We start from the raw sequence: 27820 nt of genomic DNA on the forward strand, positions 1-27820 counted from the left end.
AGATGTGCACACCCCAACTCCACCCAAAACCACAGACAGAATGCAGCACTGGGTATTTTCTTTATGGAAATTCAGAATTTATTCATAGAAAATGTTTAATGGGTGCTGGGCAAGCAGAAATGAGATTTCCAAATAATACATGCGCGTGCATGCTAAGTTGCTTCAATCATGTCTTGTCTCTGTGTGACTCTATAGACCATAACCCTCCAGACTTCTGTCCATAGGACTCTCCAGGCAAGAATACTGGAGTGGGTTGCCATACCCTCCACCAGAGAATCTTCCCAACTCAGGGATCCAGCTCTCTTAAATCTCTTGCATTGGCAGGTGGGTTCTTTACCACTAGCTTCACCTGGGATGTCACAAACAATACACATCCAATACAAAAATACCTGAAATGAAGTAATGAAAGCAAATAAATAATAAAAGTAAAACATGAAGAATTAAAGAATGTTCTGGGATTTTCATTTGAAAGAGCAGTGTTGGAGTTATAGTTCTGGCACTTTCAAGCCATGTGGACTTAAGTAAATGGCATATACTCTATGAAATTTACTTTCTTTGCTGTTTAGTTTTTAGGAATAAACAGAACGTTTATAATCCACTAATGAGATAACTGTATATAAAGAAAAATCCAAAAACATTTAAAAATAGAATAGAATAATGTAACACTTCAGCATGTTTCTTGGAACTTAATAGATATCATAAAAATTAACCATAATTTTATGATTTAATAAATGGTGCAATACTGAATTTAAAAAATATAATATCTTAAATACTATCAAAAATGTAAAGCATTTAAGAAAAATGTCCGACAAATATGTATGACACCTCCACACAAAAAGAAATTTAAAAATCAAGTCAGTGTCAGGTTTATTAGGCTATAATTTCAATTCAGCTCAGTTCAGTTCCTCAGCTGTATCTGACCCTTTGCAACCCCATGGATTGCAGTACTTCAGGCTTCCCTGTCCATCACCAACTCCCGGAGTTTGCTCAAACTCATGTCCATCAAGGTGGTATGCCATCCAACCATTTTATCCCTCTGTCATCCCATTCTCCTCCCACCTTCAATATTTCCCAGCGTCAAGGTCTTTTCCAATGAGTCAGTTCTTCACATCAGGTGGTCAAAATATTGGAGTTTCAGCTTCAGCATCAGTCCTTCCAATGAATATTCAGTACTGATTTCCTTTAGAATTGACTGGCTGGATCTCCTTGCAGTCCAAGGGACTCTCAAGAGTCATCTCCAATATCACAGTTCAAAAGCATCAATTCTTCGGTGCTCAGCTTTCTTTTTAGTCCAATTCTCATATCCATACATGACCAGTGGAAAAACAATAGCCTTGAATAGACATACCTTTGTTGGCAATGTAATGTTTCTGCTTTCTAATATGCTGTCTAGGTTGGTCATAACTTTTCTTCCAAGGAGTAAGTATCTTTTAATTTCATGGCTGCAGTCATCATCGGCAGTGATTTTGGAGACCCCCAAAATAAAATCTTTCACTGTTTCCACTGTTTCCCATCTATTTGCCATGAAGTGATAGGATCAGATGCCATGATCTTAGTGTTCTGAATGTTGAGTTTTAAGCCAACTTTTTCACTCGTCTTTCACTTTCATCAAGTGGCTCTTTAGTTCTCTGCTTTCTGCCATAATGGTGGTGTCATCTGCATAACTGAGGCTACTGAAACTTTTCCTGGCAATCTTGATCCCAGCTTGTGCTTCTTTCAGCCTGGGATTTTGCATGATGTACTCTGCATATAAGTTAAATCAGCAGGGTGACAATATACAGCCCTGATATACTCATTTCCCTATTTAGAACTAGTCTGTAGTTCCATGTCCAATTCTAACTGTTGCTTCTTGACCTGATGCAGATTTCTCAGGAAGCAGGTAAAGTGGTCTGGCATGCCCATCTCTTTAAGAATTGTCCACAGTTTGTTGCGATCCACACAATCAAAGGCTTTGGCATAGTCAATAAGGCAGAAGTAGATGTTTTTCTGGAACTCTCTTGCTTTTTTGATGATCCTATGGATTTGGCAATTTGACCTCTGGTTCCTCTGCCTTTTCTAAATTGAGCTTGAACATCTGGAAGTTCGTGGTTCATATACCATTGAAACTTGACTGAGAATTTTGAGCATTAATTTGCTAGCATGTGAGATGAGTGCAATTATGTCATAGTTTGAACATTCTTTGGCATTGCCTTTCTTTGGGATTGGAATGAAAACTCACCTTTTCCAGTCCTGTGGCCACTGCTGAGTTTTCCAAATTTGCTGGCGTATTGAGTGCAGCACTTTAACAGCATCATGTTTTAGGGCTGGAAATAGCTCACCTGGAATTCCATCACTTTCACTAGCTTTGTTTATAGTAATGTTTCCTAAGGTTGGCTCAAGGTGAGTGATCATATTTTTGTGGTTTTCTGGGTCATGAAGATCTTTTTTGCATAGTTCTTCCATGTATTCTTGTCACCCCTCCTCAATATCTTCTGCTTCTGTTAGGTCCATAGCATTTCTGTCCTTCATTGAGCCCATCTTTGCATGAAATATTCTCTTGGTATCTCTAATTTTCTTGAAGAGATCTCTAGTCTTTCCCATTCTCTTGATTTCCTCTATTTATTTGCAGTGATCACTGAGGAAGGCTTTCTTATCTCTCCTTGCTATTCTATGTAACTCTGCATTCAGATGGGTATATCTTTCCTTTTCTCCTTTGCCTTTAGCTTCTCTTCTTTTCTCAGTTATTTGTAAGGACTCCTCAGGCAACCATTTTGCCTTTTTGCATTTCTTTTTCTTGGGGATGATCTTGATCACTGCCTCCTTTACAATGTCACAGACCTCTGTCCATATCTCTTCAGGCTCTCTGTCTATCATATCTAGTCCTTGGATCTATTTCTCACTTCCACTGTATAGTCATAAGGGATTTGATTTAAGTCATACCTGAAAGGTCTAGTGTTTTTCCCTACTTTCTTCAATTTAAGTCTGAATTTGGCAATAAGAAGTTCATGATCTGAACCACAGTCAACTCCTGGTCTTGTTTTTGGTGACTGTATAGAGTTTCTCCATCTTTGACTGCAAAGAATATAATCAATCTGATTTCAGTATTGACCATCTGGTGATGTCCATATGTAGAGTTGTCTTTTGTTTTGTTGAAAGAGGTTGTTTGCTATAAGCAGTGCGTTCTCTTGGCAAAACTCTGTTAGCCTTTGCCCTGCTTCATTTTGTCCTCCAAGGCCAAATTTGCCTGTTACTCCAAGTATCCCTTAACTTCTTACTTTTGCTTTCCAGTCCCCAGTGATGAAAAGGACATCTTCTTAGGTGTTAGTTCTAGAAGGTCTTGCAGGTCTTCGCAGAACCATTCACCTTCAGCTTCTTCAGGATTACTGGTTGGGGCATAGACTTGGATTGCTATGATATTAAATAGTTTGCCTTGGAAACGAACCAAGATCATTCTCTCGTTTTTAAGATTGTATCCAACTACTGCATTTTGGACTCTTTTGTTGACTATGAGGGCTACTCCATTTCTTCTAAGGGATTCTTGCCCACTATAATAGATACACTGGTTATCTGAATTAATCTATTCCAGTCCATTTTAGTCCACTGATTCCTAAAATGTCTATATTCACTCTTGCCATTTGTTTGACCACTTCCAATTTACCTTGATTCATGGACCAAACATTCCTGGTTCCTATGCAATACTGTTCTTTAAAGCATCAGATTTTAGTTCCCTCACCAGTCACATCCACAACTGGGCATTGTTGTCTCTTTTTCTTTGTTTCTTCATTCTCTCTGGAGTTATTTCTCTACTCTTCTCCAGTAATATATTGGGCACCTACTGACCACGGGAGGTCATCTTTCAGTGTCATATCTTTTTGCCTTTTCATAATGTTCATGGAGTTCTCAAGGCAAGGATACTGAAGTGGTTTGCCACTCCCTTCTCCAGTGGACCACGTTTTGTCAGAACTCTCCACCATGACCCATCTGTTTGGTGGCCCCACATGGCATGATTCATAGTTTCACTGAGTTAGACAAGGCTGTGGTCCATGTGTTCAGTTTGATTAGTTTTCTGTGATTGTGGTTTTCATTCTGTCTGCCCTCTGATGGATAAAGATAAGAGATTTATGGAAGCTTCATGATAGGAGAGACTGCCATTGCAGGAAACCGGATCTATTCTGATGGGTGGGGCCATATTCAGTAAATCTTTAATCCAGCTTTCCGCTGATGCACAGGTCTGTGTTCCTTCCCTGTTGTTTGACCTGAGACCAAACAATGGTAGGGGTAAATGGAGATAATGGTGACCTCCTTCAAAAGGTCTTGTGCAGGCACTGTGGTATTCAATCCCCCTGACTCTGCAACAGGCCACTGCCGGCCCCCACCTCCGTCAGAGACTCCTGGACACTCACAGGCACGTCTGGATCAGTCGCTTATGGGGTCACTGCTCCTTTCTCCTGGGTCCTGGCGTGAGCAAGGTTTTGTTTCTGCCTTCCAAGAGTCTGTTTCCTCAGTCTTGTGTAAATTCTGTAATCAAATCCCACTGGCCTTCAAAGTCAAATTGCCCGGGGGTTCTCAGTCCCTTTGCCATATCCCCAGGTTGGGAACTCTGTTGTGGAAATACTTTATGTGCAATAAATTTTTTCTTCTTTCCAAGTACAATGCTATGATTTTTAAGAAATGCATGCAGTTGTGTAACCACTAGCACAATAAAGAGAGTCACCATTTACATCACTCCCCAAAATGCTCAAATGCTCCTTTGATAATATACTGTCCCCACATCCAACCCCTGGTTACCACTGTTCTTTTTTGTTTTTGTACTTACCATTTTGGCTTTGCCAGAACATCTTATTAATGGAATAATACAGTTTGTGGCTTTCTGAATTTGGCTTCTCTCACTTAGCATCATGTATTTGCTAGCTACCCATGTGCTGCATGCATCAATAAAGCCTTCCATTTTATTGTTGAATAGAATTGCATTGCACACTGTTCCACAGTTTGTTTATTCATTTTACAGTTGATGGACATCTGCGATGTTTCTAGTTTTTGGCAACTACCAGCACTGCAATAAACTTTCCCATACAGTTCTTTTTCTTTTTTTTGTATTTATTTTTTTGGTGAACATGTATTTTATTTCTCTTGAGTAAGCACACAGGAGTGAGATTTCTGAGTCAAATCATTGTCTAAGTTGGATAAAACTAATTTCTCACATGTCTATACTAATTTGCATTCCCACTAACAATATATAAATATTCCAGTTGCTCCACATTCTTGCCAGTACCTGGTATTCTGTTCTATTTTAGTCATTCTAATAAAGGTATAATAATATTTCATTGTGATTTAGATTTGCATGTCCTTAATGACAGATAGTAGTGAGCAGATTTTCACGTTTTTACTTGCTACCCGTGCTTCATCTTTGATTAAGTTTCTGTACACTTTGAATTATTTTCTTATTAAGTTATAATAGGTCTTTATATATTCAGAATACAAGTCCCTCACCAGAAATATTTTGTGCATATTGTCATATATTCCAAAGTTATTCTGTTATTTTTCTAAAGTGTCTTTTGAAATGCAAGACTTTTATTTTGAGAATGTCCAATTTTATCAATTTTTTGAAAAAATTACAGTCATCATTTTTGTGTTGTAGCTTTAAAGTTATTATTTGACCCAAGATCACAAGAATTTTCTCCTATCAGTTTCATATGTTTATTTTGATATTTATGTTTATCAGTCCATTCAGCTTAATCTTTTATGGTGCAAAGGGACATTGAAAGTTCTTTTGTAGAAAAATATCTCATAGTTTCAGTATTATTTGTTTAAGTGACTATCCTGAACTGCCTTGGCAGATATAAAAATATGTATAAGACAATTATATATAAATACGTGCATGTTTATGCTATTTTATTATTTAGTGTTTATATAATTTGTATATATTGTATATAATTATATACATATAATTATATATAATTTGTGTATATTGTATATAATTATATACATATAATTATATGAATGCTAGAAAGAAAATATAAATTATTTTCAAGTATACATGGAGTTTACAACTGTATATTTATCAGGCTTCAAGTAAATTATTTTTAAAACTCTTGAAAGCTTGCTAGAAGACATAACAGAGTCTGTGATAAGAAAAAATAAAAATTGAAAGTAAATGAGCTAAAATTTGAATCAAGAAGCTGGAAAAAGAACCATAGAATAAACATAAGTACATAAAATGAAGACAATAAAAGCATAAATTAATAAAATAAAATTGCATAGTATTTCTTACGCTAAATATTACAGAGAATCAAAAAGGGGGACCTTGTATAACTAATTTTATGAGATTGATAAAACTATGACACTTAAAAATTATAGAACATTTTCACATATGAACATAAAATCTAAACATATTAAAGAAGTTAAGCAACTTTAATACAATAGAGTGTGTGTGTGTGTGTGTATGTGTGTGTGTATGGATTATATCATCAGTCAGTGGGATTTACCATAAAAGAGAAATTATAGTCAAATGAAACTGTAATTGATTTACCTATGTACTTTAGCAGACTAAATCTGAGAAATATTCAGATTAGCTTAATAAATAAAAAGGTACTCAATAAAATTAAAAATTTGTTGATAATTTAAAATAATAATAAGAATGTTTTAGCAAAGTAGGAATAGAGGAAATTTCCTTAAAGTGATTAATGACATTACTATGGATGATCATAAACATAATGTTCTACAGTGAAACTGTAGGTATTTTAATTAATTAAAAATTAATTTCTTGCTATTGTCAATAACTGTCAATATCTTACCATTTCACACTCATGAAGCAAGATAAGAAAAGGAAAGGAGATATTAGAAAACAAAAAGTTAATATCATTTGCTTAGAATAATGAGAATATGGAGGTAAGGCACAGAAAATATAATAGGATTTTCATGTTACATAGTCAACTCACAAAAATAAATATAATATAAATATTTCAGCAACATCCAAATAACAATGTAATGGAACAAGATAAGTCATTTAAGATAACACAAAGATTATAAATCATATTGAGATTTGTAAAACAAAGTTGAAGACTCTAAAAATAGATTGAATAAATAGAAAACAATATTCTCAAGTGAAAAATACTAATATTAAAATGTCAATCCTTCTAAATTAATTTATTAATTTAATGCAGTTAAGATTTAGATCATAAGAAAAAAGAGAGAGATAGAGATATAGGTAAGAAAAAAGACAGAGAGGGAGAGAGAGAGGGGATGGAACTGGCAGACTGAGGAATAAAACAGGCAGTAAGATATGGAAGAGTAATAAGTGGAGAGAAACCTTCCTGATAAGATAGTTTATTTTAAGGTATTAACAATCATATCTCTCTGCCATTGACACAGGAATAAAGAAATAATACAATGTTTGGAGTTTAGACTTCTTCAAAACAATTTTTTATGAAAAAGAAAATTGTTAATATATGATAGAAATGATGTTACCCATTAATGAGGAATGAAGAGGGAATTTAGTAAATGGTGTGCTGGAGCAACTATCTGTGTAGAAAAGATAAAGTTTCATTCCTTTTCAACCCATAAAAGGTAAATCCACATGAATTAATTATTTTAAAATGAGAAAAAATATTTTAAAACTATTAGGAAAACAGTAAGATAACTTTGAACTCTTAGATTTAAAAAGTATTAGTTTGATATACAAAATTAGCAAAATCCATAAAAAATTTGACTAGTAAAGAACTCGATTAGGTGTTTAAATTATTGTGACTAATGAAGACCTAGTAAGATGAATGATGAGCCAGATTATCATAGTGAAAACTGAAAGCCGAAAGTCTCTGATTCTTTTCGATCCCATGGACTATATAGTCCATGGAATTCTCTAGGCCAGAATACTGGAGTGGGTAGCCTTTCCCTTCTCCAGGGGATGTTCCCAACTCAGGGATCAAACCCAGGTCTCCATCACTGCAGGCAGATTCTTTACCAGCTGAGCCATAAGGGAAGCCTGATCATGGTAGTATATATGGCAAAATATTTAACAAACAAATTTATTGCTAAGATTATGTTAAAAGCTTCTACCAAAAATTACCTTGACTACACTGATAGTTCTGTGGATATATATTTACACCAAAGTTTATAAACTTACGTGCTTTAAATATATGCATTTTATTATATATCCATCAAATTTCAATTAAGCAGTTAAAAATTAATAAGAATATAACTCAATAGGAAGGTAGGCAAAATATATGAAAAGGCAGTTCACTAACAAGGAAAACTGAATGGTTCTTAAGGATACACTGTGTTTATGTGCTTAGTCGCTCAGTCATGTCCGACTCTTTGCAGGCCCATGGACTGCAGCCCACCAGGCTCCTCTGTCCATGGGGATTCTCCAGGCAAGAATACTGGGGTGGGTTGCCATGCCTTCCTTCAGGGGATCCTCCCAACCCAGGGATTGAATCCAGGTCTCCCACATTGCAGGTAGATTCTTTACATCTGAGCCACCAGGGAAGCCCCATAAGGATTTAAAAAGATATTTACTCTCACTAGCAATCAGGGAAATACATATTACAGTAATGGTGTTCCATTTTACAACCATAAGATTAACAAAGTGAAAAGAAGGCAACAATACCACATCATGGTGGATGCTGTGGAAAACCGAAAGTCTCATACATTGCTGCTAAAAGTGTGAAATAGTACAATCATATTACAGAGTAAATTTTGAAATATTGACTAAAGTTGAAAATGTGAATATGCATTCATATCCAAAGGCCTAATAATTTGAATTATAATAGCTAGAAAAAAGGATCCTTGTATATGTGCCACATGGTACACATACACATACAAAGATTTTTCTTGAAATAATGTTTACAATAGCAAAAATCAAAACCAATCAAAATATTACAAACAGGAAAATGGCTAAGTAATTTATAATTTATCCCTGAATTGAGAGACTTAATACCACGCAGTAGCTAAGCTTAATTGTAAAGATAATGAATAAAATGTTGAGTGAACAATTTTTAGATTTAAACACACAGACTAAAATAATTTAATTGAAAATTTAAAATACACAAAACTATACTAAATATTCTATAATGATGCACATATAGATAATAAAAGTACAATAATATTGGCTAGAAAGATATAAGATATATTAGGTTTTTCATGGTGATCACCTCTGGGAGCTATATAGAGAAAGGTAGTTAGTATTGGGTAGAGAACAAGAAAGTGATTCTGAATTTATCTGGTAATATAATGATTTTTCTCTTTATTTAAAAAATGTATGTGTGTGTGTCTGAAGCAGTGATAATGTTATTAATAATATTAATCTATAATATTATTCTATTCATCTTTCTGTGATTTTAAATATTTTGAAACAAAACAGTGGCTTTCTATATTTTCTTAAGCTCTAAATGAGTGATAAATGCAAACCTTGTCACAAAATTGCAAAGCACTAAGTATTTAATACAGGTGTGGCAACCCTCATTTAAACAAAATATTAGGCCATATCATGTACCCATTTCTTATGACTTGGGCTTCCCTTGTGGCTCAGCTGGTAAAGAACCCGCCTGCAATGCGGGAGACCTGGGTTTGATCTCTGGGTTGGGAAGATCACTTGAAGAAGGGAACGGCTACCCACTCCCGTACTCTGGCCTGGGTCTCAAAGAATCGGACATGACTGAGCAAATTTTCTTTCTTTCTTATGACTTACTGATTGATAAATGAATGGCATCTCATAATTGGTAATTTTTAAGTGAATAACAAGTCAGTGACCAACTTATAAGTGCCGAGAAAATATGACAATAACAAAGCAAAGAAACCAGATGGAGGTGGGAGTGGAAATGTGGAGATATGCATGCCTTCCAATGTTCCACACCAGGCTTAGCTTGCTGTCGACACTCAGTAAATGTTAAGCAACAATAATAATAATGGTACCATCTGCATGCCAAATTTAGACTGGTAGAAACATACAGGATTGACAGCCCTAAAGCCCAGACTTCCCTTACTTATTATTCTCAATGTGTACAGTATTTTTCTTAGCTCAGTTAATAGGATAAATATTCTTTCAGTCACTCAGCCAGAAAGTCACCATTATCTTTAACTCTCCCTGCTCCATCATCACTCACAAACACTTTCAGAAATCTACCAGTCTTCAGTGTCTTTCCCTTCCAAACCAGGCATAGCATTGCTATTCTAGTTTCCATAAAAACTGCAAGACTATATTTGTTACTTGCTCAGAAAAGCTCTGATAATGTTTTGTTACCTAAAAGGATAAGATCATAGTATTTTAACTTGGTGTATAAAATTTTTTGATTGCCTCAACCCGTATTTCCAACAGAATATCATTCTGTGTCACTTGAAAACCTTCTCTTGCAACCTATTTGCCACACATATGAGGCTAAGGAATTTTTTTCAAAAATAAAAAACCCCAAACCTCTACATACTTACACTTTTCTCATGTGAAATGATCTTCTTACCTCTACCTGTTTTGATTTCAACCCATTATTCAAAGATCAATTTAGTTATCTCCTGTGTGAGAACATTGCTGTTCCTCCCAGGAGAATCTAATTTCTCTTTCATTTTCCTTTTATACATTGTTTGTGCTTTTCACACCATATTATAGTTAAAATTTATTATGCATCATATATTCTTCTAAGCTCCTTTTATCACCATATTAACAATATTATAATACATAGTAGCATACAATCTTCATGACAATCCCAGAAGGGCATTGTTCACCATTTTACAGACAAGAGAAATAAGGTATGGAGAAATCAACTAATTTGACCACAGATAGTAAGTGACAGAGCTGGGGTCTGAATACATAGTGCCTGCTTTCAACCACTAGACTGGATTCTAAGCTACTTAAGAGAAAGTGATTCTCTTAAGGCCACTTCATAAAGTTTTATGATCCCATCCACCATCCCACATAAGTATCAGATTCCTCACAGCACCTAACAGAGCTTCTTATAGCTGGCAAATAAATTATGCTATGTAAAGGAAAAAGCAAAAAAAAAAAAAAAAAGATTCAGTTGATATCATTTAAAGGCATTATTATCACTAATATTGTTATCAAACTAATATTATCTCAACAACAAAAAATAAAGCATATCTCATTTATTCCATCCTTCACCCTCCAGATGGCAACTGGCATTTGGAGATATTTAGTTCTAGCTTATCTTCCCCATTAAGAGTAATTATGTGCTTTATGTACTTCAACTGGAGTTAGAGCTGGTCTCAAAGATATTCCCAAAATGCGTTGACAGTGTTCTGGAAGACTTATGCCTTTGAGGGAATTAGGTAGAATTATTCACAAGGAAGCCCTGGGAACTAGACAAAAGGAGAATTATGGACGGAAAGTTTGTGTCTCTTCTACCCAAATTCATGTGTTGAAATCCTAACCACCAATGTGATTGTATTAGGAGGTGATATCTTTGGGATGATATTGATCATTAAGGTGGAGACCTCATAAATAGGATTAGTGTCCTTGTAAGAAGAGGTTGAAGCATTTGCTCCCTCTCTCTCTGTGCTCTCTACCATATGAGGATACATCCATCTGCAAACCAAGAAGCAGGCTTTTACCAGACACTGGGTCTGCCAGCCAGAAGTCTTGGTCTTGAACTTCTCAGCCTCCAGAACCATGAAAAATAAATGTTGGTTATTTAAGATACCAAGTTTATGGCGATTTGTTATAACAGTCACAGATAACTAAAACATAGAGTAACCCTGGAAACAGACTAGGTGTGGTCTCCCTCACAATCAAAGAGAAAATAGTCATGCAGTTTCCTTTAGAAGCTATGCTCAAAGAACTCCAACTGTAGGGGAAAGTTGAGGATCTCTGTGTTCTAGGAAGACATCAACCATGAAAGTTATAGTTCACAACACAGAACCTGAGAAATCAAAGAAAAAAATGATCAATGATAGTGACAGAAATAACCAGACTATAAAGACTTCTCCATATGTATGTATTAGTTAGGACCATGTAGGTGCCAAAGAAGGATTAGTTCAGTTCAGTCACTCAGTTGTGTCCGACACTTTGAGAATCCATGAATCACAGCATGCCAGTGATCCATCACCAACTCCTGGAGTTTACTCAAACTCATGTCCATCGAGTTGGTGATGCCATCCAGCCATCTCATCCTCTGTTGTCCCCTCTCCTCCTGCCCTCAATCCCTCTCAGCATCACAGTCTTTTCAAATGAGGCAACTCTTCGCATCAGGTGGCCAAAGTATTGGAATTTCAGCTTCAACATCAGTCCTTCCAATGAACACTCAGGACTGATCTCCTTTAGGATGCACTGGTTGGATCTCCTTGCAGTCCAAGAGACTCTCAAGAGTCTTCTCCAACACCACAGTTCAAAAGCATCTATTCTTTGGCGCTCAGCTTTCTTTATAGTCCACTTCTCACATCCATACATGACCACTGGAAAAACCATAGCTTTGACTAGGTGGACCTTTGTTGGCAAAGTAATGTCTCTGCTTTTAAATATGCTATATAGGTTGGTCGTAATTTTCCTTCCAAGGAGTAAGCGTCTTTTAATTTCATAGCTGCATTCACCCTCTGCAGTGATTTTGGAACTCCAAAAGATAAATTCTGACATTGTTTCCACTGTTTCCCCATCTATTTGCCATGAAATGATGGGACTGGATGCCATGATCTTAGTTTTCTGAATGTTGAGTTTTAAGCCAACTTTTGCACTCTCCTCTTTCACTTTCATCAACAGGCTTTTTAGTTCCTCTTCACTTTCTGCCATAAGGGTGGTGTCATCTGCATGTCTGAGGTTATTGCTATTTCTCCCGGCAATCATGATTCCAGCTTGTGCTTCATCCAGCCCAGCATTTCTCATGATGTACTCTGCTTATAAGTTAAATAAGCAGGGTGACAATATACAGCGTTGATGTACTCATTTTCCTATTTGGAACCAGTCTGTTGTTCCACATCCAGTTCTAATTGCTTCTTCCTGACCTGCATATAGGTTTCTCAAGAAGCAGGTCAGGTGGTCTGGTATTCCCATCTCTTTAAGAATTTTCCACAGTTTTATTGTGATCCACACAGTCAAAGACTTTGGCATAGTCAAGAAAGCAGAGATAGATGTTTTTCTGGACCTCTCTTGCTTTTTCGATGATCCAGCAGATGTTGGTAATTTGATCTCTGGTTCCTCTGTCTTTTCTAACCAACTTGAACATCTGGAAGTTCACAGTTCACATACCGTTGAAGCCTGACTTGGAGAATTTTGAGCATTACTTTACTAGTGTGTGAGATGAGTGCAAGTGTGCGGTAGTTTGAGCATTCTTTGGGATTGCCTTTGGGATTGGAATGAAAACTGACCTTTTCCAGTCCTGTGGCCACTGCTGAGTTTTCCAAATTTGCTGGCATATTAGTGCAGCACTTTCACAGCATCATCTTTCAGGATTTGAAATAGCTCAATTGGAATTCCATCACCTCCATTAGCTTTCTTCGTAGTGATGCTTTCTAAGGCCCACTTGACTTCACATTCCAGGATGTCTGGCTCTAGGTGGACGATCACACCATTGTGATTATCTGGGTCGTGAAGATCTTTTTTGTACAGTTCTTCTGTGTATTCTTGCCACCTCTTCTTAATATCTTCTGCTTCTGTTAAGTCCCTACCATTTCTGTCCTTTATCAAACCCATCTTTGCATGAGATATTCTCCTGGTATCTCTAATCTTCCTGAGGAGGTCCCTAGTCTTTCTCATTCTCTTGTTTTCCTCTATTTCTTTGCATTGATCACTTAGGAAGGCTTTCTTATCTCCCCTTGCTATTCTTTGGAACTGTGCATTCAAATGGGAATAGCTTTCCTTTTTTCCTTTGCTTTCAACTTCTCTTTTCACAGCTATTTGTAAGACCTCCTCAGGCAACCATCTGGCCTTTTTGCATTTCTTTTCCATGGGGATGGTCTCAATCTCTCTCTCCTGTACAATGTCACGAACCTCCGTCCATAGTTCATCAGACTGTGTCTATCAGATCTAGTCCCTTAAATCTATTTCTCACTTCCACTGTATAATCATAAGGGATTTGATTTAGATCATACCTGAATGGTCTAGTGGTTTCTTCAATTTAAGTCTGAATTTGGCAATAAGGAGTTCATGATCTGAGTCATAGTCAGCTCCTGGTCTTGTATTTGCTGACTGATGGAGCTTCTCCATCTTTGGCTGCAAAGAATATAATCAATCTGATTTCAGGGTTGACCATCTGGTGATGTCCATGTGTAGAGTCTTCTCTTGTGTTGTTGGAAGAGGGTGATTGCTATGACCAGTGTGTTCTCTTGGCAAACTCTATTAGCCTTTGCCCTGCTTCATTCCATACTCCAAGACCAAATTTGCCTGTTTCTCCAGGTGTTTCTTGACTTCCTACTTTTGCATTCCAGTCCCCTATAAGGAAAAAGACATCTTTTTTGGGTGTTAGTTCTAGAAGGTCTTGTAGGTCTTCATAGAACTTTTCAACTTCAGCTTCTTCAGCATTACTGGTTGGGGCATAGGCTTGGATTACCATGATATTAAATGGTTTGCCTTGAAAATGAAGAGATCATTCTGTCGTTTTTGAGATTGCATCCAAGTACTGCATTTCATACTCGTTTGTTGACCATGATGGCTACTCCATTTTTTCTAAGGGATTCCTGCCCACAGTAGTAGATATAATGGTCATCTGAGTTAAAAACACCCATTCTAGTCCATTCTAGCTCGCTGATTCCTAGAATGTCGATGTCCACTCTTGCCATCTCCTGTTTGACCACTCCCGATTTGCCTTGTTTCACGGACCTAACATTCCAGGTTCCTATGCAATATTGCTCTTTACAGCATCAGACCTTGCTTCTATCACCAGTCACATCCACAACTGGGTATTGCTTTTGTTTTGGCTCCATCCCTTCATTCTTCCTGGAGTTATTTCTCCACTGATCTCCAGTAGCATATTGGGCACCTACCGACCTGGGGAGTTCCTCTTTCAGTGTCCTATCATTTTGCCTTTTCATATTGTTCGTGGGGTTCTCAAGGCAAGAATACTGAAGTGGTTTGCCATTCCCTTCTCCAGTGGACCACTTTCTGTCAGACCTCTCCACCATGACCCGACCGTCTTGGGTGGCCCCACACAGCATGGCTTAGTTTCATTGAGTTAGACAAGACTGTGGTCCTGTGATCACACTGGCTATTTTCTGTGATTATGGTTTCAGTGTGTCTGTCCTCTGAAGCCCTCTTGCAACACCTACCATCTTACTTAGGTTTTTCTTACCTTGGACTTGGGGTATCTCTTCATGGCTGCTTTTTGACATTCCTGAGTTGGGAGTTGATAGGATATTTTAATTTAATTCATAAAAATAAGGAAATGTGGAAAAATTAATACTTACTTTAGCTCATGCATACATTGATCAAATCAAACCACAGTTTGGAAGCTACTTGTAAAATAAAGTTTTATAGAGAATAGACATTTTGCCTTGGTTGTTTTTGATAGATCCTAAAATCCATTTGTAGAGAAATCACAGACAAACAAACAATTTAACTAATTCCATCTGAACTTTGATGAAAGAACATAATTAAACAGAAATAATAAAATGAACAGATTATCATTTTCTTTATTAAATGAATCACACAAAATGGAAGAGTTTGCAGTTTGTTTTGTAATATCTCCACTTGACTAAATTCTAATCTTGTCAGTTTCTCCCAGAAGAATAAAGACAGAAGAGTAAAAACTATATATGAAAAGATGTCCTTCACAGTGATATTTATAAAATAAAAAGTTAACCAAAATAATTTATTCAAGTTGAGGCACTATGTAAAGAGAAAACTAGCACTAAAAATTAACAGATATTCAATGATCTATATAACAGGAATAAATTGGACACTTTTTTGAAGGCTGGAAACTGTGGTTATGGCTACAATGAATTTAGTTAGGTAATTTATAGTCCATGCATTAAAAATATTGACTACAGAGACTACTCTTAAAATTCTTATTCAACTTAATAATATGTATTACACAAAAGGTATACTGCATTGAATATATTCCCTGTTTATAGCGAACTGAAATTTTATTGAGTTTTGAAAGTTGTATAATAGTGTTATTTCACTATCTAAATATTGTTAGCATACATATAGATACTGATGATTTTTTAAAAATTAAGAACTTGTGCCTGACTTTTAAGATGATAAATGAAATTTTTGGTGATTTCTTTTTTTACTTTTCACTTGTGTTATTTCTATAGCATGTGTAGACAATACTTTAGAAATGACCAAAAAATGACAAATTTGAATATTCATTGGCATTACTAATTAGAGTTAATTAGCAAATATATTATTTATTGAGCTCTATTAGGTAATAAGTATTCCCTGGAGGGTCAGATGGTAAAGAATCTGCCTGTAAGGCAAGAGACCCAGGTTTGAGCCCTGGGTCAGAAAGATCCCCTAGAGAAGGGAAAGGCTTGTGGGCAACAGTCCACAGGGTTGCAAAGAGTCAGACACGACTGAGCTACCAACACACACTATTGTGATAGATACTTCGTCTATAACTGCATATGATGAACTGTGGGAAATTCTGAAAGAGCTGGGAATACCAGACCACCTGACCTGCCTCTTGAGAAACCTATATGCAGTCAGGAAGCAACAGTTAGAACTGGATGTGGAAAAACAGACTGGTTCCAAATAGGAAAATGAGTACATCAACGCTGTATATTGTCACCCTGCTTATTTAACTTATATGCAGAGTACATCTTGAGAAACGCTGGGCTGGAGGAAGCACAAGCTGAAATCAAGACTGCTGGGAGAAATATCATTAACCTCAGATATGCAGATAATACCACCCTTATGGCAGAAAGTGAAGAGGAACCAAAGAGCCTCTTGATGAAAGTGAAAGAGGAGAGTGCAAAAGTTGGCTTAAAGCTCAACATTCAGAAAACTAAGATCATGGCATCCAGTCCCATCACTTCATGGCAAATAGATAGGGAAACAGTGGAAACAGTGGCTGACTTTATTTTTCTGGGTTCCAAAATCACTGCAGATGGTGATTGCAGTCATGAAATTAAAAGACACTTACTCCTTGGAAGGAAAGTTATGACCAACTTAGATAGCATATTAAAAAGTAGAGACATTACTTTGCCAACAAAGGTCCATCTAGCTAAAGCTATTGTTTTTCCAGTGGTCATGTATGGATGTGAGAGGTGGACTATAAAGAAAGCTAAGCACTGAAGAATTGATGCTTTTGAACTGTGGTATTGGAAATGACTCTTGAGAGTCCCTTGGACTGCAAGGAGATCTAACCAGTCCATCCTAAAAGAGATCAGTCCTGGGTGTTCATTTGGAAGGACTGATGTTGAAGCTGAAACTCCAATACTTTTGCCACCTGATGCGAAAAGCTGACTCATTTGAAAAGACCCTGATTCTGGGAAAGATTGAGGACAGGAGGAGAAAGGGATGACAGAGGATGAGATGGTTGAATGGTATCACCGACTCAATGGACAAGGGTTTGGGTAAACTTCGGGAGTTGGTAATGGACAGGGAGGCCTGGCGTGCTACGGTTCATGGGGTTGCAAAGAGTTAGACATGACTGAGCGACTGAACTGAACTGATGATGAACTTTAGGTTTAAAGGAATTAAGTAATTGGCCAAAGGTCAAACACATGATGAATAGCTAACTCCAGCATCGAATGGCTGATCCCAATAAATGTGCTCTTATTCACTATTGCTCACCCACTGGAGAAGGCCCTGTCCTGTTCCACACCTCATTTAATTTTCTTTTGGTTTCATGCTAACATTAAACACTCAAAATAACAGCCCTGAATCTGGCTGTGACCCAGTGCAAGGTCTCCCAGGAGACTGCTGGCCCGGTATCAGAGATCCCAGATGGGAAACCCATATAAGCCACCTTCCTAGGCTTTCTTTGGCAGCGTATATTTTGATCCCAGATGGAAACTGCAAGTGCACAAAACCAAATTGTAGGGCTCAAATATGCTGGATTGATTCAGCTCAAGTTTCTTGAAATTAAATTTTTTAAAAGTTAAAATCATGGGATGAATAAGTTTTTAATTAGAATTTTTTCATGTGATCTTTTGACTATAAAATGTAGCCCTCTAAATCATAGCAATGAACTAGAAAAATAATGCCATTTTGCAGTACATTTTACCTTTTTAATAAGCAACTTTCATTTTTGTTTTCCTTAGGTCTTATAGTCTATGTTTTTATCTTCATGTTTTCTTCATGTTTTTATCCTTCTTTTACCTGAAGTATTTTATACACCAGGAACTCATCATCTGAGAAGATGGCAAAAGGCTTCTTCCCTCTCAGTAATGGGATAGGGAATTCCTTAGTTGACCCAATGGCTAGTACTTGGCATTTTCACTGCTGGGGTGTATGTGTTATTAATGACTGTATATGTGATGTGATGTGTTAATTGTTGAAGAGTTGAAGAATGACCCTATCCAGGTCTCTGAGGAAGAAATTAAGCTGAAGTTTCATCGAAGGCAAAGAAAGGAAAGAGACAAGTATTTGGTCAGTGAGAGAAATACAGCCAGACCTGGAAGAGGAGTTGGCTTCTCTTTGAAGAATTATGGAAGTGGCAGAGAATTTAGAGGTGATAGCAACTTCCAATCTATGCCATACAGAGTTTGGCTGGACTCCAGGAGGTCAGGCTATTGCATGTGCAGAATGGTTTTTTGGTACCACTCTATAAGTAACAATAGCAGTGCTGCTGAGCATGAGCACAGTCTTTGAGCAAAAAAAAAAAAAAAAAAAAGGATATAGTCCTAACATTCAAAAGTGATATTTTATAGCTGAGAGAGAAGAGCTAACCATGTGATCACAATAGCAAAAGAATCATGCATGTTTCCACTGTCCTGACACCAAGTGAGCTTGATATACACCATCATGAGTGACACTGGCTACTCTACTAGCATGAGTGATAAGGTCTCAGAGCTAGGTTTAATTTAATCTAGGGAAAAAAATGTAAATGTGGCATTTCTCACATATAAGTTTTATAGAATAAGTTCATAATGCTACATGTAAAATGAGCTATATCATCATAAGAGTTTCCTACTGAAAAAACCATGTGTCATCTACAAAACTGTGAAATCTCTGCCATCTGCAGATCTGTTTAAGTATTTTTGAAAACAAGCTTTTTTGAAAGATTTATAAAGTAAGAACTTCAAACAGAAATTTTGTTTTCAAAGGTGAGATATTTTCAATTTTGAATATTCAGCAAAATGTATGTGATGTCATGTAGGGGAAAGATAAAAAAGAAAATGGACGTTAACTTAAATTCAACAGTTTTTATTTGGGTGGATGTATGAATATCTGAAACTCCAGTACTTTGGCCACCTCATGCGAAGAGTTGACTCATTGGAAAAGACCCTGATGCTGGGAGGAACTGGGAGCAGGAGGAGAAGTGGACGACAGAGGATGAGATGGCTGGATGGCATCACCGACTCGATGGGCATGAGTTTGAGTAAACTCCGAGAGTTGGTGATGGACAGGGAGGCCTGGCGTGCTGCGATTCACAGGGTCACAAAGGGTCAGATATGACTGAGCGACTGAACTGAACTAAACTGAACTGAACTGAACTGATGAATATCTTTGCTGAATGGCACAGCATTTGCAGAATCACCCACCTACTCAACTACTGAGATTAAATCCCGTCATACTTTCAGTTAAACAAATTCTTAGACCACTTTTCCTCAAATCTTTATGAGGATGTCAAGACAGTTAGTGCTAGACATCTAAATGGAAAACATATGAATTCAGGATATCTGTCAGCTAGTACTTTAGTATAATTCATCATGAATATTAGTCATCTCTTTTCAACAGCATAAGTGGTAGTAAAAAGATTAATGAATTTTTTTTTGGACAAGCCAAATGTTTCCTGGATTTTTTTTGCAATAGTGAAGAAATGTAAATATTTAAGTAGAAATATTTTGAGTGTGCTGCAAGAGAAATTTCACCAAAACATTATTTATACATTTTCATTCTATAATTAGGCTTACTCACTTGATCAATCTTTTCAAAGAATCAGCTTTTTATTTCATTGATTCTCTCTTTAGATTGAGCACTTAACAGGTTTCTATTTTCTTTCCTTTCTTAGCATATCAATTATAATTTGTTTACTTTCTTTAGTGATTGCCCTTGAGTTTGCAATATACATTTAAAGCAAATCCAAATCCGTTTTCAAATAAGAATATATCACTTCACATTTAGTGCAAGTACAAATATAGCAAATAATTGTCATTCTTTACTATCATCCCCTGTATCATTGCTCTCATTAATTTCAGTTACACACAAGCTATAATCATTGAATACATTGTTGCTTTTATTATTTTGAATACACTCTTCTCTTTGATCAATTAAAAATAAAACTAATAAAAGTTTTGATTTTACTTTCATTTTTTTTCTTTTTTGATTCTCCTCTTTTCTTTATGTTGATCTGAGTTTCTGACCAATATTATTTTCCTTATCTCTAAAGAACTTCTTTTAACATTTTTTTTTTTTGCAAAGCAAGAAATTCACTCAATTTTTATTTGTTTGAGAAAACCTGAATTTCTCCTTCATGTCTAAAGTATAGTTTTGTAGGGTACAGAATTCTAAGTTCATGTTTTTTTCCTCTCACCACTTTAAATATTTCATTTCACTCTCTTCTTGCTGCATGATACCTGAGAAGCAGGATGTAATTATTATCTTTGATTCTAAAACTAGAATACTCACCTGTAAGCAGTAAGGACTTCATTGCTAGTGGTAAATGGAATAACAATAACTCTTGCATGCCACAGCCTTATATTCAGTAAGAGTCTTACCAAAGATTTTAGGTTAAAGTAAGGTGTAGGCAGAAGCTTTAGCTTCAGCTTCTGGAACAGTTTTAAAAGGTTGATATTTAAATATCATGGTAGGGGTAATGATAGTTCTAAAGATTGTCATTAGACTGGCTTTTATTTACAACTTTCAAAGCTTAAAAAATAAAATAATAGACTCAGGTAGTTTGAAAAAAAAAAAAACTCCATGAGGACATCTCCTATATACAAGGCAGAGACTCAACTTTTAAAGATAAAAGTAGCACAGTTACAACTAATTGTTTATAACTTTTTCTCATGTAAAAGACATAGTGCTAATGGAAAAAGAATGAGACTTGAGGCCTTGGTGGGAACATTTGATTGAATGAGCTTCACACTTCTAACCTCGGGATTCTCCTGTATATTCTGTTCTGGTAGAGGCAGTTTCTTTGCCCTTGTCATAAAAAAGATGGCTCTATTCCCTGGAGTTTCTGCAAAGACATCTGAGACTTTTGCTTTGCAAGATCATATTTTTGTTTTCATCAAAAATGCCCCCACTTCCTTTTATTACTTCCACAGTAGTAAATACAGGCAGCTTGGACAGGAAAATAAAACCCTTATTTCAGGAGAAAGTAGACAGAAGAGAGGAGAATGGAAGGGAGTGTGGAGAAGACAGAGAGGGAGGGAGAATCAACAAGTGAATGGGATAAAATGTTAACAACAGATGAACTGGGGTTAAATTTATATATATGCTTTTTGTACTATTTTTATTTTTTAACTCTTAACTCTGTATATTGAGATTATTTCCAAATAAAAAATTTTAAAGTGTATATTTTCCAAACTGCACTTTAAAGGTATGAGAAAAAAACAAGTTTTTCCTCTTAAGACTCTTAAATGCTACATCTCTAAGGAGAGCAAAAGGTATAAAAATATTCTTTGATTTTAAGATTCTAAAAGGAGCAAAAATCTTTTAAACTTCACACTCAACATCCCCAAACACATTTTCAGAAAGAAATCTTATATGATTAGTTGGATGAGTAGCTTTTTATACCTAATAAAACCACTTTCCTTAGATATGCCAGAGCAGGAGATTGTGAAATTGGTATGAACTGGTTCAAAGGTAATCCGAGTCCTTGCTTGCATTCCAAACAAGCAAGATCAAAAAGTAAGTCCAAGAAGCAAGTTGTTCCTTAACTATTTGACTTCTATGACCCTAAGAAGTACCTGAATTTTAAGGGACAAATTAATACTCATGAAATTGAATTTTCCAAGACCTTGAAATGTAAGATGCAACGTAAATGTCCAAAATGAATCACCCTCCTCGCTTTAGCTAAAAATTATCAAAAAATATTTCATAATACTTGGGTTTATGAGATATGACAAGGAGAGTAATTTTTAAAATCTGCCAAAGATTGTTTTATTATTACACCTGATGAATTATTTTCACTCACTTGTATAATTTAATGTCCAAATTACAAATGGTAAAATGCTTTAACTAATATATAATGTCATTCTACGGGAACTATTTAGGATGACTGGCTCTTTATTTCTCTAATCTGACCACTGCTTGTCTGCCTCTTCCGTACAAAATTGACATACTACTTATACTGTGAAACAAAAGCAACATTTAAAACCTCTTTTTGTGGGATAAGTCTCATCAGGCAGGGCAAGGAGAGATGAAAACATGTCTCTTATTGCAGAGATGATAATTCCTGGGGAAAGTTTTTACAGTTCTTTCTCTTTTTTTCTCATTTTCCAGAAGCAGTAGTTTAGGGTTTAAGTGCTTAATCAGTTCAAACTCCCATATTAGGTGAACTATAGTAGCAAATTAAGACTTCTAAGGTGTGCTAAAAATAAACTATATTTGTCCTACAGGTCATATTTTCAGTACCTAAATTTTATTTTAACCCACTTATTTTAAATCAGAATAAACTGTGGCCTTGACAAGGAATATGAGTTGTCTAAAGATGAGGTGGAGTTAATACCCAGGCATCTTCCCACTCTAGTATTCTTGCCTGGAAAATTCCATGGACAGAAGATCCTGGCTGGTTAAAGCCCATGGGATTGCAAAGAGTCGGACACAGCTGAGCATGAGAACATGCGCTGGAGCGCGCGCGCGCGCGCGCACACACACACACACACACAAATTTTGTTTAAGTCTAATATTATATGAGACACACCTAGAAAACTGTTTTTGTTTACTCTGGGTTTACCCTGCTGGTGACTTTAGCCTGAGTGCAAGATGGAAGCTCAGATTCCTTGTGCTGGTAATGATATTGAAATCACTGCGCATATATTAGTTTTAAAGTGAAACAGGACTGTAAGGGGTTTCTGTGTGTTAATTTTATATCCTAAAACTTTACTATATTCATTGATTAGTTCTAGTAATTTTCTGGTAGAGTCTTTAGGGTTTTCTATGTAGAGGATCATGTCATCTGCAAACAGCGAGAGTTTTACTTCTTTTCCTATCTGGATTCCTTTTGTTTCTTTTTCTGCTCTGATTGCTGTGGCGAAAACTTCCAAAACTATGTTGAATAGTAGTGGTGAGAGTGGGCACCCTTGTCTTGCTCCTGACTTTAGAGGAAATACTTTCAATTTTTCACCATTGAAGATAATGTTTGCTGTTGGTTTGTCATATATAGCTTTTATTATGTTCAGGTATGTTCCTTCTATTCATGCTTTCTGGGGAGTTTTAATCATAAATGGATGCTGAATTTTGTCAAAGGCTTTTTCTGCATCTATTGAGATAATCATATGTTTTTTATCTTTCAATTTGTTAATGTGGTGTATTACATTGATTGATTTGCAGATATTAAAGAATCCTTGCATTCCTTGAATAAAGCCCACTTGGTCATGATGTATGATCTTTTTAATATGTTGTTGGATTCTGTTTGCTAGAATTTTGTTAAGGATTTTTGCATTTATGTCCATCAGTGATATTGCCCTTTAGTTTTCTTTTTTTGTGGCATCTTTGTCTGGTTTTGGTATAAGGGTGATGGTGGCCTCATAGAATGAGCTTGGAAGTTTACCTTCTGCAATTTTCTGGAAGAACTTGAGTAGGATAGGTGTTAGCTCTTCTCTAAATTTTTGGTAGAATTCAGCTGTGAAGCCATCTGGTCCTGGGCTTTTGTTTACTGGAAGATTTCTGATTACAGTTTTGATTCCCATGCTTGTGATGGGTCTGTTAAGATAACAAAAAGAATAAAATACTCATGAGTATATCTACCTAAAGAAACAAAAGACCTATACATAGAAAACTATAAAACCCTGATGAAAGAAATCAAAGAGGACACAATAGATTGAGAAATATACCGTGTTCATGGATTGGAAGAATCGATACTGTCAAAATGGCTATATTACCCAAAGCAATCTATAGATTCAATGTAATCCCTGTCAAGCTACCAATGGTATCCTTCACAGAACTAGAACAAATAATTTCACAATTTGTATGGAAATAAAAAAAAAAACCTTGAGTAGCCAAAGCAATCTTGAGAAAGAAGAATGGAACTGGAGGAATCAACCTTCCTTACTTTAGGCTCTACTACAAAGCCACAGTCATCAAGACAGTACGGTACTGGCACAAAGAAATATAGATCAGTGGAACAAAATAGAAAGCCCAGAGATAAATCCACACACCTATGGACACCTTATCTTCAACGAAGGAGGCAAGAATATACAATGGAAAAAGACAACCTCTTTAACAAGTGGTGCTGGGAAAACTGGTCAACCACTTGTAAAAGAATGAAACTAGAACACTTTCTAACACCATACACAAAAATAAGCTCAAAATTGATTAAAGATCTAAATGTAAGACCAGAAACTATAAAACTCCTAGAGAAGAACATAGGCAAAACACTTTCCGACATGAATCACAGCAGGATCCTCTATGACCCACCTCCCACAATATTGGAAATAAAAGCAAAAATAAACAAATGGGACCTAATGGAACTTAAAAGCTTTTGCACAACAAAGGAAACTATAAGCAAGGTGAAAAGACAGCCCTCAGATTGGGAGAAAATAATAGCAAATGAAGAAACAGATGAAGGATTAATCTCAAAAATATACAAGCAACTCCTGCCGCCCAACTCCAGAAAAAGAAATGGCCCAATCAAAAAATGAGCCAAAGATCTAAACAGACATTTCTCCAAAGAAGACATACAGATGGCTAACAAACACATGAAAAGATGCTCAACATCACTCATTATCAGATAAATGCAAATCAAAACCTCAATGAGGTACCATTACATGCCAGTCAGGTTAGGGTTAGGGTTAGTCTACAAGCAATAAATGCTGGAGAGGGTTTGGGAAAAAGGGAACCCTCTTACACTGTTGGTGGGAATGCAAGCTAGTACAGCCACTATGGAGAACAGTGTGGAGATTCCTTAAAAAACTGGAAATAGAACTGTCATATGACCCAGCAATCCCACTCCTGGGCATATACACCGAGGAAACCATATCTGAAAGAGACACATGTACCCCAATGTTCATTGCAGCACTGTTTATAGTAGCCAGGACATGGAAGCAACCTAGATGCCCATCAGCAAATGAGTGGATAAGGAAGCTATGGTACATATACAGCATGGAATATTACTCAGCCATTAAAAAGAATTCATTTGAATCAGTTCTAATGAGATGGATGAAACTGGAGTCCATTATACAGAGTGAAGTAAGCCAGAAAGATAAAGACCAATACAGTATATTAATGCATATATATGGAATTTAGAAAGATGGTAACGATGACCCTATATGCAAAACAGAAAAAGAGACACAGCTATACAGAACAGACTTTTAGACTCTGTGGGAACAGGCGAGGGTGGGATGTTCTGATAGAATAGCATTGAAACAAGTATACTATCAAGGGTGAAACATAATCACCAGCCCAGGTTGGATGCATGAGACAAGTGCTCAGGGCTGGTGCCTTGGGAAGACCCAGAGGGATGGGATGGACAGGGAGGTGGGAGGGGGGATCGGGAAGGGGAACACATGTAAATCTATGGCTGATTCATGTCAATGTATGGCAAAAACCACTACAATATATTTTTAAAAAAAGAAAGAAAGAAAGAAAAATAAAATAACTGTAGTCTACAAAAAGAAAATAAAAATAAAATAAAGTGAAACAGGGTCATTGCCATGTGAAATCTAACTGGGTCTGCAGAGTTCAAATAGGTTTTAACTTTTGCAGTGGTTGATGCTCAACTTGAGCCTAAGACTTCAACATATATTGTTTTTACTTCTAAAATGAATTTTTAGTATTTCAAGATAAAATAGAAACTAGAAAAACAGAAAATATTAGCAGATATAAGTGTTAGTTTTTTGAAAAGGGTAAGTGTATTGACAACCCTTTAGCTAGCTTAATAAAAAAAAAAGAGAGAGTGGAAAGACTCAAATAAACACGATTGTGAATGAAACAGGAGACATTAAAACTTAAGAAATTCAAAGATTCATACTAATATGAAAAAGTATACCCACAAAATTTGGATAACCAAATGAAATAGATGAATTCCTAGAAACAAAGAATTTAGTAAGACTGAATCATAAAGAAACAGAAAATCTGAACAGACTGCTGCTGCTGCTGCTAAGTCGCTTCAGTCGTGTCCAACTCTGTGCGACCCCATAGACGGCAGCCCACCAGGCTCCGCCGTCCCTGGGATTCTCCAGGCAAGAACACTGGAGTGGGTTGCCATTTCCTTCTCCAATGCATGAAAGTGAAAAGTGAAAGTGAAGTTGCTCAGTTGTGTCCAACTCTTAGAGACACCATGGACTGCAGCCTACCGGCTCCTCCGTCCATGGGATTTTCCAGGTAAGACTACTGGAGTGGGTTGCCATTGCCTTCTCTGCTGAACAGAATAATAGGAAGTAATGATGTTGAAGCAGTAATCATAAACCTCCCACTTGTTAATCATAAACATCCTACTTGTGAATTTCACTAAACATTTAAAAAAGAATTAACACTAATCTTTCTCAAGCTCTTCCAATAAAATTGGAGAGAAGGGAACACCTTAGAATTGCAAACTCTTGTTCTGAGAAATCCCCATTGAAAATTTTGAGTACTATAATAATTCCGTATTCTTCCAAAGAGAATTTATGTTTTCTTTGGCCAGATAACTGGGTACACTATCAACTTGGGATCTTTTTAAAATAAAGTTCTAACCTTAAGTTTTGCTGGATAATATAGGTCTGTAACCCTAAGTTACATAACCATATGACAGCCTATGTTTGTAGGGTAGTTATGAAATCTGAACTGTCATTGGATCTAAAACACAAGCTCTCAAATGCTTTGTATTTGCCATTTTAGGCTGAGGACTTGTGGAAGGCAGGTGATAAATCCATCTTGCTATATGTAGGACAGGTCCTTAGACACATCCTCAGGTTGTATCCGTGATCCCCAGAACAAAATTGGCATGCATATATTTAGAAGCTAGTTGATCCCTCATATTGATTATCTTGACTGTGGAGCAAATCATATTATGGTAAGAATTATCAAGCGAAAGCTCCTGAAACTGTCCCATCACACTGCCAGGATAGTAAGCCAGCTGTATTACCACATCCCAGAAGGAACTGCAGAGGTAAATATAATCATCAAAGATATAAAATAGGCTGGAGTGGTGACCCTCCCCCCATTCAATTCAGCAGTACCATGCCCCAAACCTCAGATGGATAATAACAGATAACAGAGAATATGGAACCCTCACCAAATGGCAGTACCCATCGCAGTGGATCCTTATTGGAATAGACCCAGATAGTCTCTAACACTTGGTATGCAGCTATTGAACTGCAGAATGTATTATTGTCAATCCACATCGGCAAAGGGAAAAAAGAGTCTGTTTTGAATGAGATAGACAGTAATACACATTTATTGTTTTGACCCTGAGATATGTTATTTTTTTTTTCTTTATTTCAGTAGTTGGCAAGTACTCTGGTTATCTTAAAATTCTGTGTAATATTATACTAGTCCACTATATTGCTCCACCGTGCTAATTGGACTTGGTAAGGAGGAAATTTCAAGTACTTTTTGTAATTTATTTGTGACTTCAAAAATTATAAAATATAACTTCAGAAAACAACCTGCATTTCTTCTTTGGTATCTAACTCTTTAAACTTATATAATTTT

The 27820-nt window shown here is 36.3% G+C and overlaps 1 long non-coding RNA gene across 1 annotated transcript; it reads right to left on the reverse strand.

Moving 5' to 3' along the window:
* Positions 1 to 145: 145 nt before the first annotated feature.
* Positions 146 to 26545, reverse strand: LOC136173095 (uncharacterized). The gene is made up of 3 exons (XR_010664176.1): positions 26482 to 26545; positions 23739 to 23890; positions 146 to 389 (listed from the first exon to the last, which is right to left on the reverse strand). It is a non-coding gene; the product is annotated as an uncharacterized lncRNA (long non-coding RNA).
* Between the last annotated feature and the right edge of the window lie 1275 nt (positions 26546 to 27820).

This window comes from Muntiacus reevesi, chromosome 8, assembly GCF_963930625.1.
Source record: "Muntiacus reevesi chromosome 8, mMunRee1.1, whole genome shotgun sequence".
Classification (NCBI taxonomy): Eukaryota; Metazoa; Chordata; class Mammalia; order Artiodactyla; family Cervidae; genus Muntiacus; species Muntiacus reevesi.